At 44.9% G+C, this 15,407-nt stretch overlaps 1 protein-coding gene across 1 annotated transcript in view; it reads right to left on the minus strand.

Annotated features, from left to right (window-relative positions):
* The window catches only part of LOC117975686 (nascent polypeptide-associated complex subunit alpha, muscle-specific form-like), a 40,269-nt gene that overhangs the window by 7,048 nt on the left and 17,814 nt on the right, over nucleotides 1–15,407 (minus strand). Inside the window, exons 10-20 of the mRNA XM_063593840.1 lie at nucleotides 13,702–13,759; nucleotides 13,376–13,608; nucleotides 12,409–12,605; nucleotides 10,287–10,344; nucleotides 9,961–10,193; nucleotides 8,994–9,190; nucleotides 6,872–6,929; nucleotides 6,546–6,778; nucleotides 3,457–5,775; nucleotides 3,131–3,363; nucleotides 42–2,360 (exon numbers count right to left, since the gene is read on the minus strand). The gene's annotated coding sequence lies outside the window, so the exon portion shown is untranslated. The remainder of the gene's footprint in view (nucleotides 1–41; nucleotides 2,361–3,130; nucleotides 3,364–3,456; nucleotides 5,776–6,545; nucleotides 6,779–6,871; nucleotides 6,930–8,993; nucleotides 9,191–9,960; nucleotides 10,194–10,286; nucleotides 10,345–12,408; nucleotides 12,606–13,375; nucleotides 13,609–13,701; nucleotides 13,760–15,407) is intronic.

Consider the following 15,407-nt stretch of genomic DNA (forward strand, 5'->3'; position numbering starts at 1 on the left):
TATTACACTGTAATATATTATAAAATAATTATAGAACTCACCATAATGTAGAATCAGTGGGCGTGTTAAGCTTGTTTTCCTGCAACTGGATGGTCCCACCTGAGCGTGATGGGAGAAAGTGACAGATCAATAGGTATTAGATTCTCATAAGGACAGCGCGACCTAGATCCCTCACATGCACGGTTCACAACAGGGTGCGTTCTCCTATGAGAATCTAATGCTGCTGCTCATCTGAGAAGGTGGAGCTCAGGCGGGAATGTGAGCAAAGGGGAGTGGCTGTAAATACAGACGAAGCTTCCCTCACTCCCTCACTCGACACCGCTCACCTCCTGCTGTGTGGCTCCTTGCGGCTCCATGGCTCAGGGGTTGGGGACCCCTGCTCAAGTGCATCCAAAGCGACCCTTCCCACACCAGTCTTCACAGTGGTCAAGGGCAGCAACCACTTAGCTCCCAAGGCAATGTGCCTCAGCTGGCATTTCGTCACAATCAACAGTAAGTGGTAGCTTGAGTCACTGTGAGGTCACCTACTGGAAATCACCAGCATCCCATTTCCCACTGGCAAAGAGCTCAGCACTGCCCCCTGGGAAACCAAACCTATGCCCAAATCCCATCTGTGTGGGTTTATCTCCTGGGACCCTTCCTAACATATTAGTCAGAGTCCAATCAGGAAGCATAAACCACTCAAAAGTTTAAAGTGGTAAAATTTAATACAGAGAATTATTCATTATAACAGGTGAACAGCATAATGAGAGATTGGCTAGCACAAAGTAAAGAGAACTCTAGAGAATATGGGACTAGCCCAGGCCAGGCATGGTGGCTCATGCCTGAAATTCCAGCCATTTGAGAAGCTAATGCAGGAGGATTGCTTAAGGCCAGGAGCTAGAGACCGGTCTGGACAACACAGTGAGACCCTGTCTCTATCCAAAAGAAGAAAAAAGTTAGCTGGGAGTGGTGGTGCACACTTGTAGTCCCAGCTACTCGGAATGCGGAAGTTTGAGCCTGGGAGGTCAAGGCTGCAGTGAGGCATGATTATGCCACTACAGTCCAGCCTGGTGACAGAGCAAGACCCTGTCTCAAAGAACAAAACAACAACAACCATTTACAGACAGAAAAGAAATAGAGCTAATTAGCTGAGGAAAGATGTTGAAATGTGACAAGTAGAGTAACATGAGGTCTTTTGTCTATGTAAAATAATCAAACAAAAAATGACTTACTAAATTATAATACCCTGTGCTGGCAAAGGTGCAGTGAAATGGGCACTTTCTTATACTATGAGGGGTGCTTAAATTGTGTATAAGCCTTCCAGGGTAAAGCCTGTCAATTTTTTAAAATAATGGAGACAGGGTCTCACCATACTGCCATACTGCCTCCTCCAACTCTTGGCCTCAAGCAATCCTCCTCTCTCAGCCTCCCAAAGTGCTAAGATTATAGCTGGGAGGCACCCAAAACCCTGTCGATTTACATCAAGGGTAATGAGAATGTCCATTCACCATGACTCACAGTAATCTTACTTCTGGGGAGACAATTCAATCTAAACAAAAGGTCATCTGTACACACACAGTAAAAATCTGGGAGTAACTGAAGACAGAGTTGGTAAGTGAAATAAGAAACAGTTATAAGAAATTAAACTATGGTATCCATAGGCACCTGGTATAAAAGGTCAGTTGATGTTAGCTGCTACTTTTTTGTTGTTTTGAGACAGGGTCTCACTCTGTCACCCAGGCTGGAGTGCAGAGGCCTGATCATGACTCACTGCAGTCTCAGCCTCCCTGGGCTCAAGTGATCCTCCCACCTCAGCCTCCCAAGTTGCTGGGACTACAGGAACATGCCACCACACTAGGCTAATTCATGTGTTTTTCTGTAGGGATGGTGACTCCCCCTTTGTTTCCAAGGCCTATCGCAAACTCTTGGCCTCAAGCCATCCTCCTGCCTCAGCCTCCCAAAGTGTTGCGATTACCAGTGTGAGCCACCACACCTGGCCAGCTGCTACTTTTATCAATATTATTATTATTCCACTCAATTAAAAATTATTATTTTCAAGGCTATGCAACAGTATGTATCCTACAGCGTAATTGTAAAAACATATACAGTCGTCGTCCCTCAGTATACAGAATCAGTTCCAGCCCCCCATCTCTGCATATACCAAAATCCATGCCTACTCACGTTTCGCTGTCACCCTTCTGGAATCCACGTATACGAAAATTCCAAATATTAGTTGGGCATAGTGGCAAGCACCTGTAGTCTCAGCCACGTGGGAGGTTGAGGTGGGAGGATCGCTTCAGCCTGGAAGGTTGAGGCTGCGGTCAGCTGCGATAGCGCTACTACACTCCAGCCTTGGACAACAGAGGGAGACCCTGTCTCTGAAAAAAAAATAAATAAATAAAACAGGTTAGAAACTGTAATGAGGTCTGCTGGGCAAAATTCCATATAAGCAAAGTATAAATTAATAAAGCAAATTGTGATAAATTAGTACGATTGACTTTCTGGAGTTTCTGACAATAAAAGTAAGGAAAATGCAGAACACAAAGACAGAGAGCAAAAAGAGAAATTAGGAAAGCATTCTACATGTTGAATAGGAAGACACTGGCCATGTTCGTGCAGCGGCAGTATGTCGTGACATGACATACCTTGGAGAGAAGTTAACAGATGAGGAAGTTGATAAAAATCATCAGAGAAGCAAAATACTGGTAGCGACACTCAAGTAAACCATGAAATTTCCATAACTTATGTCAGCAAAGTGGGAATATTGTACAGTGTGTGTTGAAGTTCCTATACAACATTGTTTATCTGCCTTTTCTTTGTTTGTAGGGAATGTAGATACGAAAAGTTCTTCTTGCTGTCAAAAGAATATGTGTGAATAAGTCATTTTAACTTATGCTTCTGTTTTTCTTTTATCTTCCTGCCATCATCCCACAGCCTTACTTTAGAAATTTTTTTTTTAGAAAACTGAACAAGTGCTCCTTGTGGTGGCACATACCTCGAGGATGGGAGGCAGGGGTGGAAGGGTCACTTGAGGCCATTAGTTTGACACCAGCCTGGCCAACAAAGTGACACCCCATGTCTACAAAACAATTTAAAAATTAGCCAAGTATCGTCATGTATACCTACAGTCCCAGCTACCTGAACTTACTGAGAAAGCTCAGGGCCTGGAGAGAAGGCTGGGAGGCAGGAGCTGGGTCTAAAGAGGCCATTGTAACGATGGAGCTGTGCCTGTGGAGGCTGTTGTGAGGCAGTAGCCTCATCTGCGGAGACTGCCGTGAGGTAGGGTATGGGCCTAAATAGGCCATGGTGAGTCATGAGCTTGGTCTGTAGAGGCTGACTGGAGAAAGTTCTGGGCCTGGAGAGGCTGCCGGGAGGTAGGAGCTGGGCCAAAAGATGTAAGCACATTTGCATTTATTAGGCACTTTATTTCCATTATTACACTGTAATATATTATAAAATAATTATAGAACTCACCATAATGTAGAATCAGTGGGCGTGTTAAGCTTGTTTTCCTGCAACTGGATGGTCCCACCTGAGCGTGATGGGAGAAAGTGACAGATCAATAGGTATTAGATTCTCATAAGGACAGCGCGACCTAGATCCCTCACATGCACGGTTCACAACAGGGTGCGTTCTCCTATGAGAATCTAATGCTGCTGCTCATCTGAGAAGGTGGAGCTCAGGCGGGAATGTGAGCAAAGGGGAGTGGCTGTAAATACAGACGAAGCTTCCCTCACTCCCTCACTCGACACCGCTCACCTCCTGCTGTGTGGCTCCTTGCGGCTCCATGGCTCAGGGGTTGGGGACCCCTGCTCAAGTGCATCCAAAGCGACCCTTCCCACACCAGTCTTCACAGTGGTCAAGGGCAGCAACCACTTAGCTCCCAAGGCAATGTGCCTCAGCTGGCATTTCGTCACAATCAACAGTAAGTGGTAGCTTGAGTCACTGTGAGGTCACCTACTGGAAATCACCAGCATCCCATTTCCCACTGGCAAAGAGCTCAGCACTGCCCCCTGGGAAACCAAACCTATGCCCAAATCCCATCTGTGTGGGTTTATCTCCTGGGACCCTTCCTAACATATTAGTCAGAGTCCAATCAGGAAGCATAAACCACTCAAAAGTTTAAAGTGGTAAAATTTAATACAGAGAATTATTCATTATAACAGGTGAACAGCATAATGAGAGATTGGCTAGCACAAAGTAAAGAGAACTCTAGAGAATATGGGACTAGCCCAGGCCAGGCATGGTGGCTCATGCCTGAAATTCCAGCCATTTGAGAAGCTAATGCAGGAGGATTGCTTAAGGCCAGGAGCTAGAGACCGGTCTGGACAACACAGTGAGACCCTGTCTCTATCCAAAAGAAGAAAAAAGTTAGCTGGGAGTGGTGGTGCACACTTGTAGTCCCAGCTACTCGGAATGCGGAAGTTTGAGCCTGGGAGGTCAAGGCTGCAGTGAGGCATGATTATGCCACTACAGTCCAGCCTGGTGACAGAGCAAGACCCTGTCTCAAAGAACAAAACAACAACAACCATTTACAGACAGAAAAGAAATAGAGCTAATTAGCTGAGGAAAGATGTTGAAATGTGACAAGTAGAGTAACATGAGGTCTTTTGTCTATGTAAAATAATCAAACAAAAAATGACTTACTAAATTATAATACCCTGTGCTGGCAAAGGTGCAGTGAAATGGGCACTTTCTTATACTATGAGGGGTGCTTAAATTGTGTATAAGCCTTCCAGGGTAAAGCCTGTCAATTTTTTAAAATAATGGAGACAGGGTCTCACCATACTGCCATACTGCCTCCTCCAACTCTTGGCCTCAAGCAATCCTCCTCTCTCAGCCTCCCAAAGTGCTAAGATTATAGCTGGGAGGCACCCAAAACCCTGTCGATTTACATCAAGGGTAATGAGAATGTCCATTCACCATGACTCACAGTAATCTTACTTCTGGGGAGACAATTCAATCTAAACAAAAGGTCATCTGTACACACACAGTAAAAATCTGGGAGTAACTGAAGACAGAGTTGGTAAGTGAAATAAGAAACAGTTATAAGAAATTAAACTATGGTATCCATAGGCACCTGGTATAAAAGGTCAGTTGATGTTAGCTGCTACTTTTTTGTTGTTTTGAGACAGGGTCTCACTCTGTCACCCAGGCTGGAGTGCAGAGGCCTGATCATGACTCACTGCAGTCTCAGCCTCCCTGGGCTCAAGTGATCCTCCCACCTCAGCCTCCCAAGTTGCTGGGACTACAGGAACATGCCACCACACTAGGCTAATTCATGTGTTTTTCTGTAGGGATGGTGACTCCCCCTTTGTTTCCAAGGCCTATCGCAAACTCTTGGCCTCAAGCCATCCTCCTGCCTCAGCCTCCCAAAGTGTTGCGATTACCAGTGTGAGCCACCACACCTGGCCAGCTGCTACTTTTATCAATATTATTATTATTCCACTCAATTAAAAATTATTATTTTCAAGGCTATGCAACAGTATGTATCCTACAGCGTAATTGTAAAAACATATACAGTCGTCGTCCCTCAGTATACAGAATCAGTTCCAGCCCCCCATCTCTGCATATACCAAAATCCATGCCTACTCACGTTTCGCTGTCACCCTTCTGGAATCCACGTATACGAAAATTCCAAATATTAGTTGGGCATAGTGGCAAGCACCTGTAGTCTCAGCCACGTGGGAGGTTGAGGTGGGAGGATCGCTTCAGCCTGGAAGGTTGAGGCTGCGGTCAGCTGCGATAGCGCTACTACACTCCAGCCTTGGACAACAGAGGGAGACCCTGTCTCTGAAAAAAAAATAAATAAATAAAACAGGTTAGAAACTGTAATGAGGTCTGCTGGGCAAAATTCCATATAAGCAAAGTATAAATTAATAAAGCAAATTGTGATAAATTAGTACGATTGACTTTCTGGAGTTTCTGACAATAAAAGTAAGGAAAATGCAGAACACAAAGACAGAGAGCAAAAAGAGAAATTAGGAAAGCATTCTACATGTTGAATAGGAAGACACTGGCCATGTTCGTGCAGCGGCAGTATGTCGTGACATGACATACCTTGGAGAGAAGTTAACAGATGAGGAAGTTGATAAAAATCATCAGAGAAGCAAAATACTGGTAGCGACACTCAAGTAAACCATGAAATTTCCATAACTTATGTCAGCAAAGTGGGAATATTGTACAGTGTGTGTTGAAGTTCCTATACAACATTGTTTATCTGCCTTTTCTTTGTTTGTAGGGAATGTAGATACGAAAAGTTCTTCTTGCTGTCAAAAGAATATGTGTGAATAAGTCATTTTAACTTATGCTTCTGTTTTTCTTTTATCTTCCTGCCATCATCCCACAGCCTTACTTTAGAAATTTTTTTTTTAGAAAACTGAACAAGTGCTCCTTGTGGTGGCACATACCTCGAGGATGGGAGGCAGGGGTGGAAGGGTCACTTGAGGCCATTAGTTTGACACCAGCCTGGCCAACAAAGTGACACCCCATGTCTACAAAACAATTTAAAAATTAGCCAAGTATCGTCATGTATACCTACAGTCCCAGCTACCTGAACTTACTGAGAAAGCTCAGGGCCTGGAGAGAAGGCTGGGAGGCAGGAGCTGGGTCTAAAGAGGCCATTGTAACGATGGAGCTGTGCCTGTGGAGGCTGTTGTGAGGCAGTAGCCTCATCTGCGGAGACTGCCGTGAGGTAGGGTATGGGCCTAAATAGGCCATGGTGAGTCATGAGCTTGGTCTGTAGAGGCTGACTGGAGAAAGTTCTGGGCCTGGAGAGGCTGCCGGGAGGTAGGAGCTGGGCCAAAAGATGTAAGCACATTTGCATTTATTAGGCACTTTATTTCCATTATTACACTGTAATATATAATAAAATAATTATAGAACTCACCATAATGTAGAATCACTGGGCGTGTTAATCTTGTTTTCCTGCAACTGGATGGTCCCACCTGAGCGTGATGGGAGAAAGTGACAGATCAATAGGTATTAGATTCTCATAAGGACAGCGCGACCTAGATCCCTCACATGCACGGTTCACAACAGGGTGCGTTCTCCTATGAGAATCTAATGCTGCTGCTCATCTGAGAAGGTGGAGCTCAGGCGGGAATGTGAGCAAAGGGGAGTGGCTGTAAATACAGACGAAGCTTCCCTCACTCCCTCACTCGACACCGCTCACCTCCTGCTGTGTGGCTCCTTGCGGCTCCATGGCTCAGGGGTTGGGGACCCCTGCTCAAGTGCATCCAAAGCGACCCTTCCCACACCAGTCTTCACAGTGGTCAAGGGCAGCAACCACTTAGCTCCCAAGGCAATGTGCCTCAGCTGGCATTTCGTCACAATCAACAGTAAGTGGTAGCTTGAGTCACTGTGAGGTCACCTACTGGAAATCACCAGCATCCCATTTCCCACTGGCAAAGAGCTCAGCACTGCCCCCTGGGAAACCAAACCTATGCCCAAATCCCATCTGTGTGGGTTTATCTCCTGGGACCCTTCCTAACATATTAGTCAGAGTCCAATCAGGAAGCATAAACCACTCAAAAGTTTAAAGTGGTAAAATTTAATACAGAGAATTATTCATTATAACAGGTGAACAGCATAATGAGAGATTGGCTAGCACAAAGTAAAGAGAACTCTAGAGAATATGGGACTAGCCCAGGCCAGGCATGGTGGCTCATGCCTGAAATTCCAGCCATTTGAGAAGCTAATGCAGGAGGATTGCTTAAGGCCAGGAGCTAGAGACCGGTCTGGACAACACAGTGAGACCCTGTCTCTATCCAAAAGAAGAAAAAAGTTAGCTGGGAGTGGTGGTGCACACTTGTAGTCCCAGCTACTCGGAATGCGGAAGTTTGAGCCTGGGAGGTCAAGGCTGCAGTGAGGCATGATTATGCCACTACAGTCCAGCCTGGTGACAGAGCAAGACCCTGTCTCAAAGAACAAAACAACAACAACCATTTACAGACAGAAAAGAAATAGAGCTAATTAGCTGAGGAAAGATGTTGAAATGTGACAAGTAGAGTAACATGAGGTCTTTTGTCTATGTAAAATAATCAAACAAAAAATGACTTACTAAATTATAATACCCTGTGCTGGCAAAGGTGCAGTGAAATGGGCACTTTCTTATACTATGAGGGGTGCTTAAATTGTGTATAAGCCTTCCAGGGTAAAGCCTGTCAATTTTTTAAAATAATGGAGACAGGGTCTCACCATACTGCCATACTGCCTCCTCCAACTCTTGGCCTCAAGCAATCCTCCTCTCTCAGCCTCCCAAAGTGCTAAGATTATAGCTGGGAGGCACCCAAAACCCTGTCGATTTACATCAAGGGTAATGAGAATGTCCATTCACCATGACTCACAGTAATCTTACTTCTGGGGAGACAATTCAATCTAAACAAAAGGTCATCTGTACACACACAGTAAAAATCTGGGAGTAACTGAAGACAGAGTTGGTAAGTGAAATAAGAAACAGTTATAAGAAATTAAACTATGGTATCCATAGGCACCTGGTATAAAAGGTCAGTTGATGTTAGCTGCTACTTTTTTGTTGTTTTGAGACAGGGTCTCACTCTGTCACCCAGGCTGGAGTGCAGAGGCCTGATCATGACTCACTGCAGTCTCAGCCTCCCTGGGCTCAAGTGATCCTCCCACCTCAGCCTCCCAAGTTGCTGGGACTACAGGAACATGCCACCACACTAGGCTAATTCATGTGTTTTTCTGTAGGGATGGTGACTCCCCCTTTGTTTCCAAGGCCTATCGCAAACTCTTGGCCTCAAGCCATCCTCCTGCCTCAGCCTCCCAAAGTGTTGCGATTACCAGTGTGAGCCACCACACCTGGCCAGCTGCTACTTTTATCAATATTATTATTATTCCACTCAATTAAAAATTATTATTTTCAAGGCTATGCAACAGTATGTATCCTACAGCGTAATTGTAAAAACATATACAGTCGTCGTCCCTCAGTATACAGAATCAGTTCCAGCCCCCCATCTCTGCATATACCAAAATCCATGCCTACTCACGTTTCGCTGTCACCCTTCTGGAATCCACGTATACGAAAATTCCAAATATTAGTTGGGCATAGTGGCAAGCACCTGTAGTCTCAGCCACGTGGGAGGTTGAGGTGGGAGGATCGCTTCAGCCTGGAAGGTTGAGGCTGCGGTCAGCTGCGATAGCGCTACTACACTCCAGCCTTGGACAACAGAGGGAGACCCTGTCTCTGAAAAAAAAATAAATAAATAAAACAGGTTAGAAACTGTAATGAGGTCTGCTGGGCAAAATTCCATATAAGCAAAGTATAAATTAATAAAGCAAATTGTGATAAATTAGTACGATTGACTTTCTGGAGTTTCTGACAATAAAAGTAAGGAAAATGCAGAACACAAAGACAGAGAGCAAAAAGAGAAATTAGGAAAGCATTCTACATGTTGAATAGGAAGACACTGGCCATGTTCGTGCAGCGGCAGTATGTCGTGACATGACATACCTTGGAGAGAAGTTAACAGATGAGGAAGTTGATAAAAATCATCAGAGAAGCAAAATACTGGTAGCGACACTCAAGTAAACCATGAAATTTCCATAACTTATGTCAGCAAAGTGGGAATATTGTACAGTGTGTGTTGAAGTTCCTATACAACATTGTTTATCTGCCTTTTCTTTGTTTGTAGGGAATGTAGATACGAAAAGTTCTTCTTGCTGTCAAAAGAATATGTGTGAATAAGTCATTTTAACTTATGCTTCTGTTTTTCTTTTATCTTCCTGCCATCATCCCACAGCCTTACTTTAGAAATTTTTTTTTTAGAAAACTGAACAAGTGCTCCTTGTGGTGGCACATACCTCGAGGATGGGAGGCAGGGGTGGAAGGGTCACTTGAGGCCATTAGTTTGACACCAGCCTGGCCAACAAAGTGACACCCCATGTCTACAAAACAATTTAAAAATTAGCCAAGTATCGTCATGTATACCTACAGTCCCAGCTACCTGAACTTACTGAGAAAGCTCAGGGCCTGGAGAGAAGGCTGGGAGGCAGGAGCTGGGTCTAAAGAGGCCATTGTAACGATGGAGCTGTGCCTGTGGAGGCTGTTGTGAGGCAGTAGCCTCATCTGCGGAGACTGCCGTGAGGTAGGGTATGGGCCTAAATAGGCCATGGTGAGTCATGAGCTTGGTCTGTAGAGGCTGACTGGAGAAAGTTCTGGGCCTGGAGAGGCTGCCGGGAGGTAGGAGCTGGGCCAAAAGATGTAAGCACATTTGCATTTATTAGGCACTTTATTTCCATTATTACACTGTAATATATAATAAAATAATTATAGAACTCACCATAATGTAGAATCACTGGGCGTGTTAATCTTGTTTTCCTGCAACTGGATGGTCCCACCTGAGCGTGATGGGAGAAAGTGACAGATCAATAGGTATTAGATTCTCATAAGGACAGCGCGACCTAGATCCCTCACATGCACGGTTCACAACAGGGTGCGTTCTCCTATGAGAATCTAATGCTGCTGCTCATCTGAGAAGGTGGAGCTCAGGCGGGAATGTGAGCAAAGGGGAGTGGCTGTAAATACAGACGAAGCTTCCCTCACTCCCTCACTCGACACCGCTCACCTCCTGCTGTGTGGCTCCTTGCGGCTCCATGGCTCAGGGGTTGGGGACCCCTGCTCAAGTGCATCCAAAGCGACCCTTCCCACACCAGTCTTCACAGTGGTCAAGGGCAGCAACCACTTAGCTCCCAAGGCAATGTGCCTCAGCTGGCATTTCGTCACAATCAACAGTAAGTGGTAGCTTGAGTCACTGTGAGGTCACCTACTGGAAATCACCAGCATCCCATTTCCCACTGGCAAAGAGCTCAGCACTGCCCCCTGGGAAACCAAACCTATGCCCAAATCCCATCTGTGTGGGTTTATCTCCTGGGACCCTTCCTAACATATTAGTCAGAGTCCAATCAGGAAGCATAAACCACTCAAAAGTTTAAAGTGGTAAAATTTAATACAGAGAATTATTCATTATAACAGGTGAACAGCATAATGAGAGATTGGCTAGCACAAAGTAAAGAGAACTCTAGAGAATATGGGACTAGCCCAGGCCAGGCATGGTGGCTCATGCCTGAAATTCCAGCCATTTGAGAAGCTAATGCAGGAGGATTGCTTAAGGCCAGGAGCTAGAGACCGGTCTGGACAACACAGTGAGACCCTGTCTCTATCCAAAAGAAGAAAAAAGTTAGCTGGGAGTGGTGGTGCACACTTGTAGTCCCAGCTACTCGGAATGCGGAAGTTTGAGCCTGGGAGGTCAAGGCTGCAGTGAGGCATGATTATGCCACTACAGTCCAGCCTGGTGACAGAGCAAGACCCTGTCTCAAAGAACAAAACAACAACAACCATTTACAGACAGAAAAGAAATAGAGCTAATTAGCTGAGGAAAGATGTTGAAATGTGACAAGTAGAGTAACATGAGGTCTTTTGTCTATGTAAAATAATCAAACAAAAAATGACTTACTAAATTATAATACCCTGTGCTGGCAAAGGTGCAGTGAAATGGGCACTTTCTTATACTATGAGGGGTGCTTAAATTGTGTATAAGCCTTCCAGGGTAAAGCCTGTCAATTTTTTAAAATAATGGAGACAGGGTCTCACCATACTGCCATACTGCCTCCTCCAACTCTTGGCCTCAAGCAATCCTCCTCTCTCAGCCTCCCAAAGTGCTAAGATTATAGCTGGGAGGCACCCAAAACCCTGTCGATTTACATCAAGGGTAATGAGAATGTCCATTCACCATGACTCACAGTAATCTTACTTCTGGGGAGACAATTCAATCTAAACAAAAGGTCATCTGTACACACACAGTAAAAATCTGGGAGTAACTGAAGACAGAGTTGGTAAGTGAAATAAGAAACAGTTATAAGAAATTAAACTATGGTATCCATAGGCACCTGGTATAAAAGGTCAGTTGATGTTAGCTGCTACTTTTTTGTTGTTTTGAGACAGGGTCTCACTCTGTCACCCAGGCTGGAGTGCAGAGGCCTGATCATGACTCACTGCAGTCTCAGCCTCCCTGGGCTCAAGTGATCCTCCCACCTCAGCCTCCCAAGTTGCTGGGACTACAGGAACATGCCACCACACTAGGCTAATTCATGTGTTTTTCTGTAGGGATGGTGACTCCCCCTTTGTTTCCAAGGCCTATCGCAAACTCTTGGCCTCAAGCCATCCTCCTGCCTCAGCCTCCCAAAGTGTTGCGATTACCAGTGTGAGCCACCACACCTGGCCAGCTGCTACTTTTATCAATATTATTATTATTCCACTCAATTAAAAATTATTATTTTCAAGGCTATGCAACAGTATGTATCCTACAGCGTAATTGTAAAAACATATACAGTCGTCGTCCCTCAGTATACAGAATCAGTTCCAGCCCCCCATCTCTGCATATACCAAAATCCATGCCTACTCACGTTTCGCTGTCACCCTTCTGGAATCCACGTATACGAAAATTCCAAATATTAGTTGGGCATAGTGGCAAGCACCTGTAGTCTCAGCCACGTGGGAGGTTGAGGTGGGAGGATCGCTTCAGCCTGGAAGGTTGAGGCTGCGGTCAGCTGCGATAGCGCTACTACACTCCAGCCTTGGACAACAGAGGGAGACCCTGTCTCTGAAAAAAAAATAAATAAATAAAACAGGTTAGAAACTGTAATGAGGTCTGCTGGGCAAAATTCCATATAAGCAAAGTATAAATTAATAAAGCAAATTGTGATAAATTAGTACGATTGACTTTCTGGAGTTTCTGACAATAAAAGTAAGGAAAATGCAGAACACAAAGACAGAGAGCAAAAAGAGAAATTAGGAAAGCATTCTACATGTTGAATAGGAAGACACTGGCCATGTTCGTGCAGCGGCAGTATGTCGTGACATGACATACCTTGGAGAGAAGTTAACAGATGAGGAAGTTGATAAAAATCATCAGAGAAGCAAAATACTGGTAGCGACACTCAAGTAAACCATGAAATTTCCATAACTTATGTCAGCAAAGTGGGAATATTGTACAGTGTGTGTTGAAGTTCCTATACAACATTGTTTATCTGCCTTTTCTTTGTTTGTAGGGAATGTAGATACGAAAAGTTCTTCTTGCTGTCAAAAGAATATGTGTGAATAAGTCATTTTAACTTATGCTTCTGTTTTTCTTTTATCTTCCTGCCATCATCCCACAGCCTTACTTTAGAAATTTTTTTTTTAGAAAACTGAACAAGTGCTCCTTGTGGTGGCACATACCTCGAGGATGGGAGGCAGGGGTGGAAGGGTCACTTGAGGCCATTAGTTTGACACCAGCCTGGCCAACAAAGTGACACCCCATGTCTACAAAACAATTTAAAAATTAGCCAAGTATCGTCATGTATACCTACAGTCCCAGCTACCTGAACTTACTGAGAAAGCTCAGGGCCTGGAGAGAAGGCTGGGAGGCAGGAGCTGGGTCTAAAGAGGCCATTGTAACGATGGAGCTGTGCCTGTGGAGGCTGTTGTGAGGCAGTAGCCTCATCTGCGGAGACTGCCGTGAGGTAGGGTATGGGCCTAAATAGGCCATGGTGAGTCATGAGCTTGGTCTGTAGAGGCTGACTGGAGAAAGTTCTGGGCCTGGAGAGGCTGCCGGGAGGTAGGAGCTGGGCCAAAAGATGTAAGCACATTTGCATTTATTAGGCACTTTATTTCCATTATTACACTGTAATATATAATAAAATAATTATAGAACTCACCATAATGTAGAATCACTGGGCGTGTTAATCTTGTTTTCCTGCAACTGGATGGTCCCACCTGAGCGTGATGGGAGAAAGTGACAGATCAATAGGTATTAGATTCTCATAAGGACAGCGCGACCTAGATCCCTCACATGCACGGTTCACAACAGGGTGCGTTCTCCTATGAGAATCTAATGCTGCTGCTCATCTGAGAAGGTGGAGCTCAGGCGGGAATGTGAGCAAAGGGGAGTGGCTGTAAATACAGACGAAGCTTCCCTCACTCCCTCACTCGACACCGCTCACCTCCTGCTGTGTGGCTCCTTGCGGCTCCATGGCTCAGGGGTTGGGGACCCCTGCTCAAGTGCATCCAAAGCGACCCTTCCCACACCAGTCTTCACAGTGGTCAAGGGCAGCAACCACTTAGCTCCCAAGGCAATGTGCCTCAGCTGGCATTTCGTCACAATCAACAGTAAGTGGTAGCTTGAGTCACTGTGAGGTCACCTACTGGAAATCACCAGCATCCCATTTCCCACTGGCAAAGAGCTCAGCACTGCCCCCTGGGAAACCAAACCTATGCCCAAATCCCATCTGTGTGGGTTTATCTCCTGGGACCCTTCCTAACATATTAGTCAGAGTCCAATCAGGAAGCATAAACCACTCAAAAGTTTAAAGTGGTAAAATTTAATACAGAGAATTATTCATTATAACAGGTGAACAGCATAATGAGAGATTGGCTAGCACAAAGTAAAGAGAACTCTAGAGAATATGGGACTAGCCCAGGCCAGGCATGGTGGCTCATGCCTGAAATTCCAGCCATTTGAGAAGCTAATGCAGGAGGATTGCTTAAGGCCAGGAGCTAGAGACCGGTCTGGACAACACAGTGAGACCCTGTCTCTATCCAAAAGAAGAAAAAAGTTAGCTGGGAGTGGTGGTGCACACTTGTAGTCCCAGCTACTTGGAATGCGGAAGTTTGAGCCTGGGAGGTCAAGGCTGCAGTGAGGCATGATTATGCCACTACAGTCCAGCCTGGTGACAGAGCAAGACCCTGTCTCAAAGAACAAAACAACAACAACCATTTACAGACAGAAAAGAAATAGAGCTAATTAGCTGAGGAAAGATGTTGAAATGTGACAAGTAGAGTAACATGAGGTCTTTTGTCTATGTAAAATAATCAAACAAAAAATGACTTACTAAATTATAATACCCTGTGCTGGCAAAGGTGCAGTGAAATGGGCACTTTCTTATACTATGAGGGGTGCTTAAATTGTGTATAAGCCTTCCAGGGTAAAGCCTGTCAATTTTTTAAAATAATGGAGACAGGGTCTCACCATACTGCCATACTGCCTCCTCCAACTCTTGGCCTCAAGCAATCCTCCTCTCTCAGCCTCCCAAAGTGCTAAGATTATAGCTGGGAGGCACCCAAAACCCTGTCGATTTACATCAAGGGTAATGAGAATGTCCATTCACCATGACTCACAGTAATCTTACTTCTGGGGAGACAATTCAATCTAAACAAAAGGTCATCTGTACACACACAGTAAAAATCTGGGAGTAACTGAAGACAGAGTTGGTAAGTGAAATAAGAAACAGTTATAAGAAATTAAACTATGGTATCCATAGGCACCTGGTATAAAAGGTCAGTTGATGTTAGCTGCTACTTTTTTGTTGTTTTGAGACAGGGTCTCACTCTGTCACCCAGGCTGGAGTGCAGAGGCCTGATCATG

The sequence above is a fragment of the Pan paniscus genome, chromosome 11 (assembly GCF_029289425.2).
Source record: "Pan paniscus chromosome 11, NHGRI_mPanPan1-v2.0_pri, whole genome shotgun sequence".
NCBI classification, from domain to species: domain Eukaryota; kingdom Metazoa; phylum Chordata; class Mammalia; order Primates; family Hominidae; genus Pan; species Pan paniscus.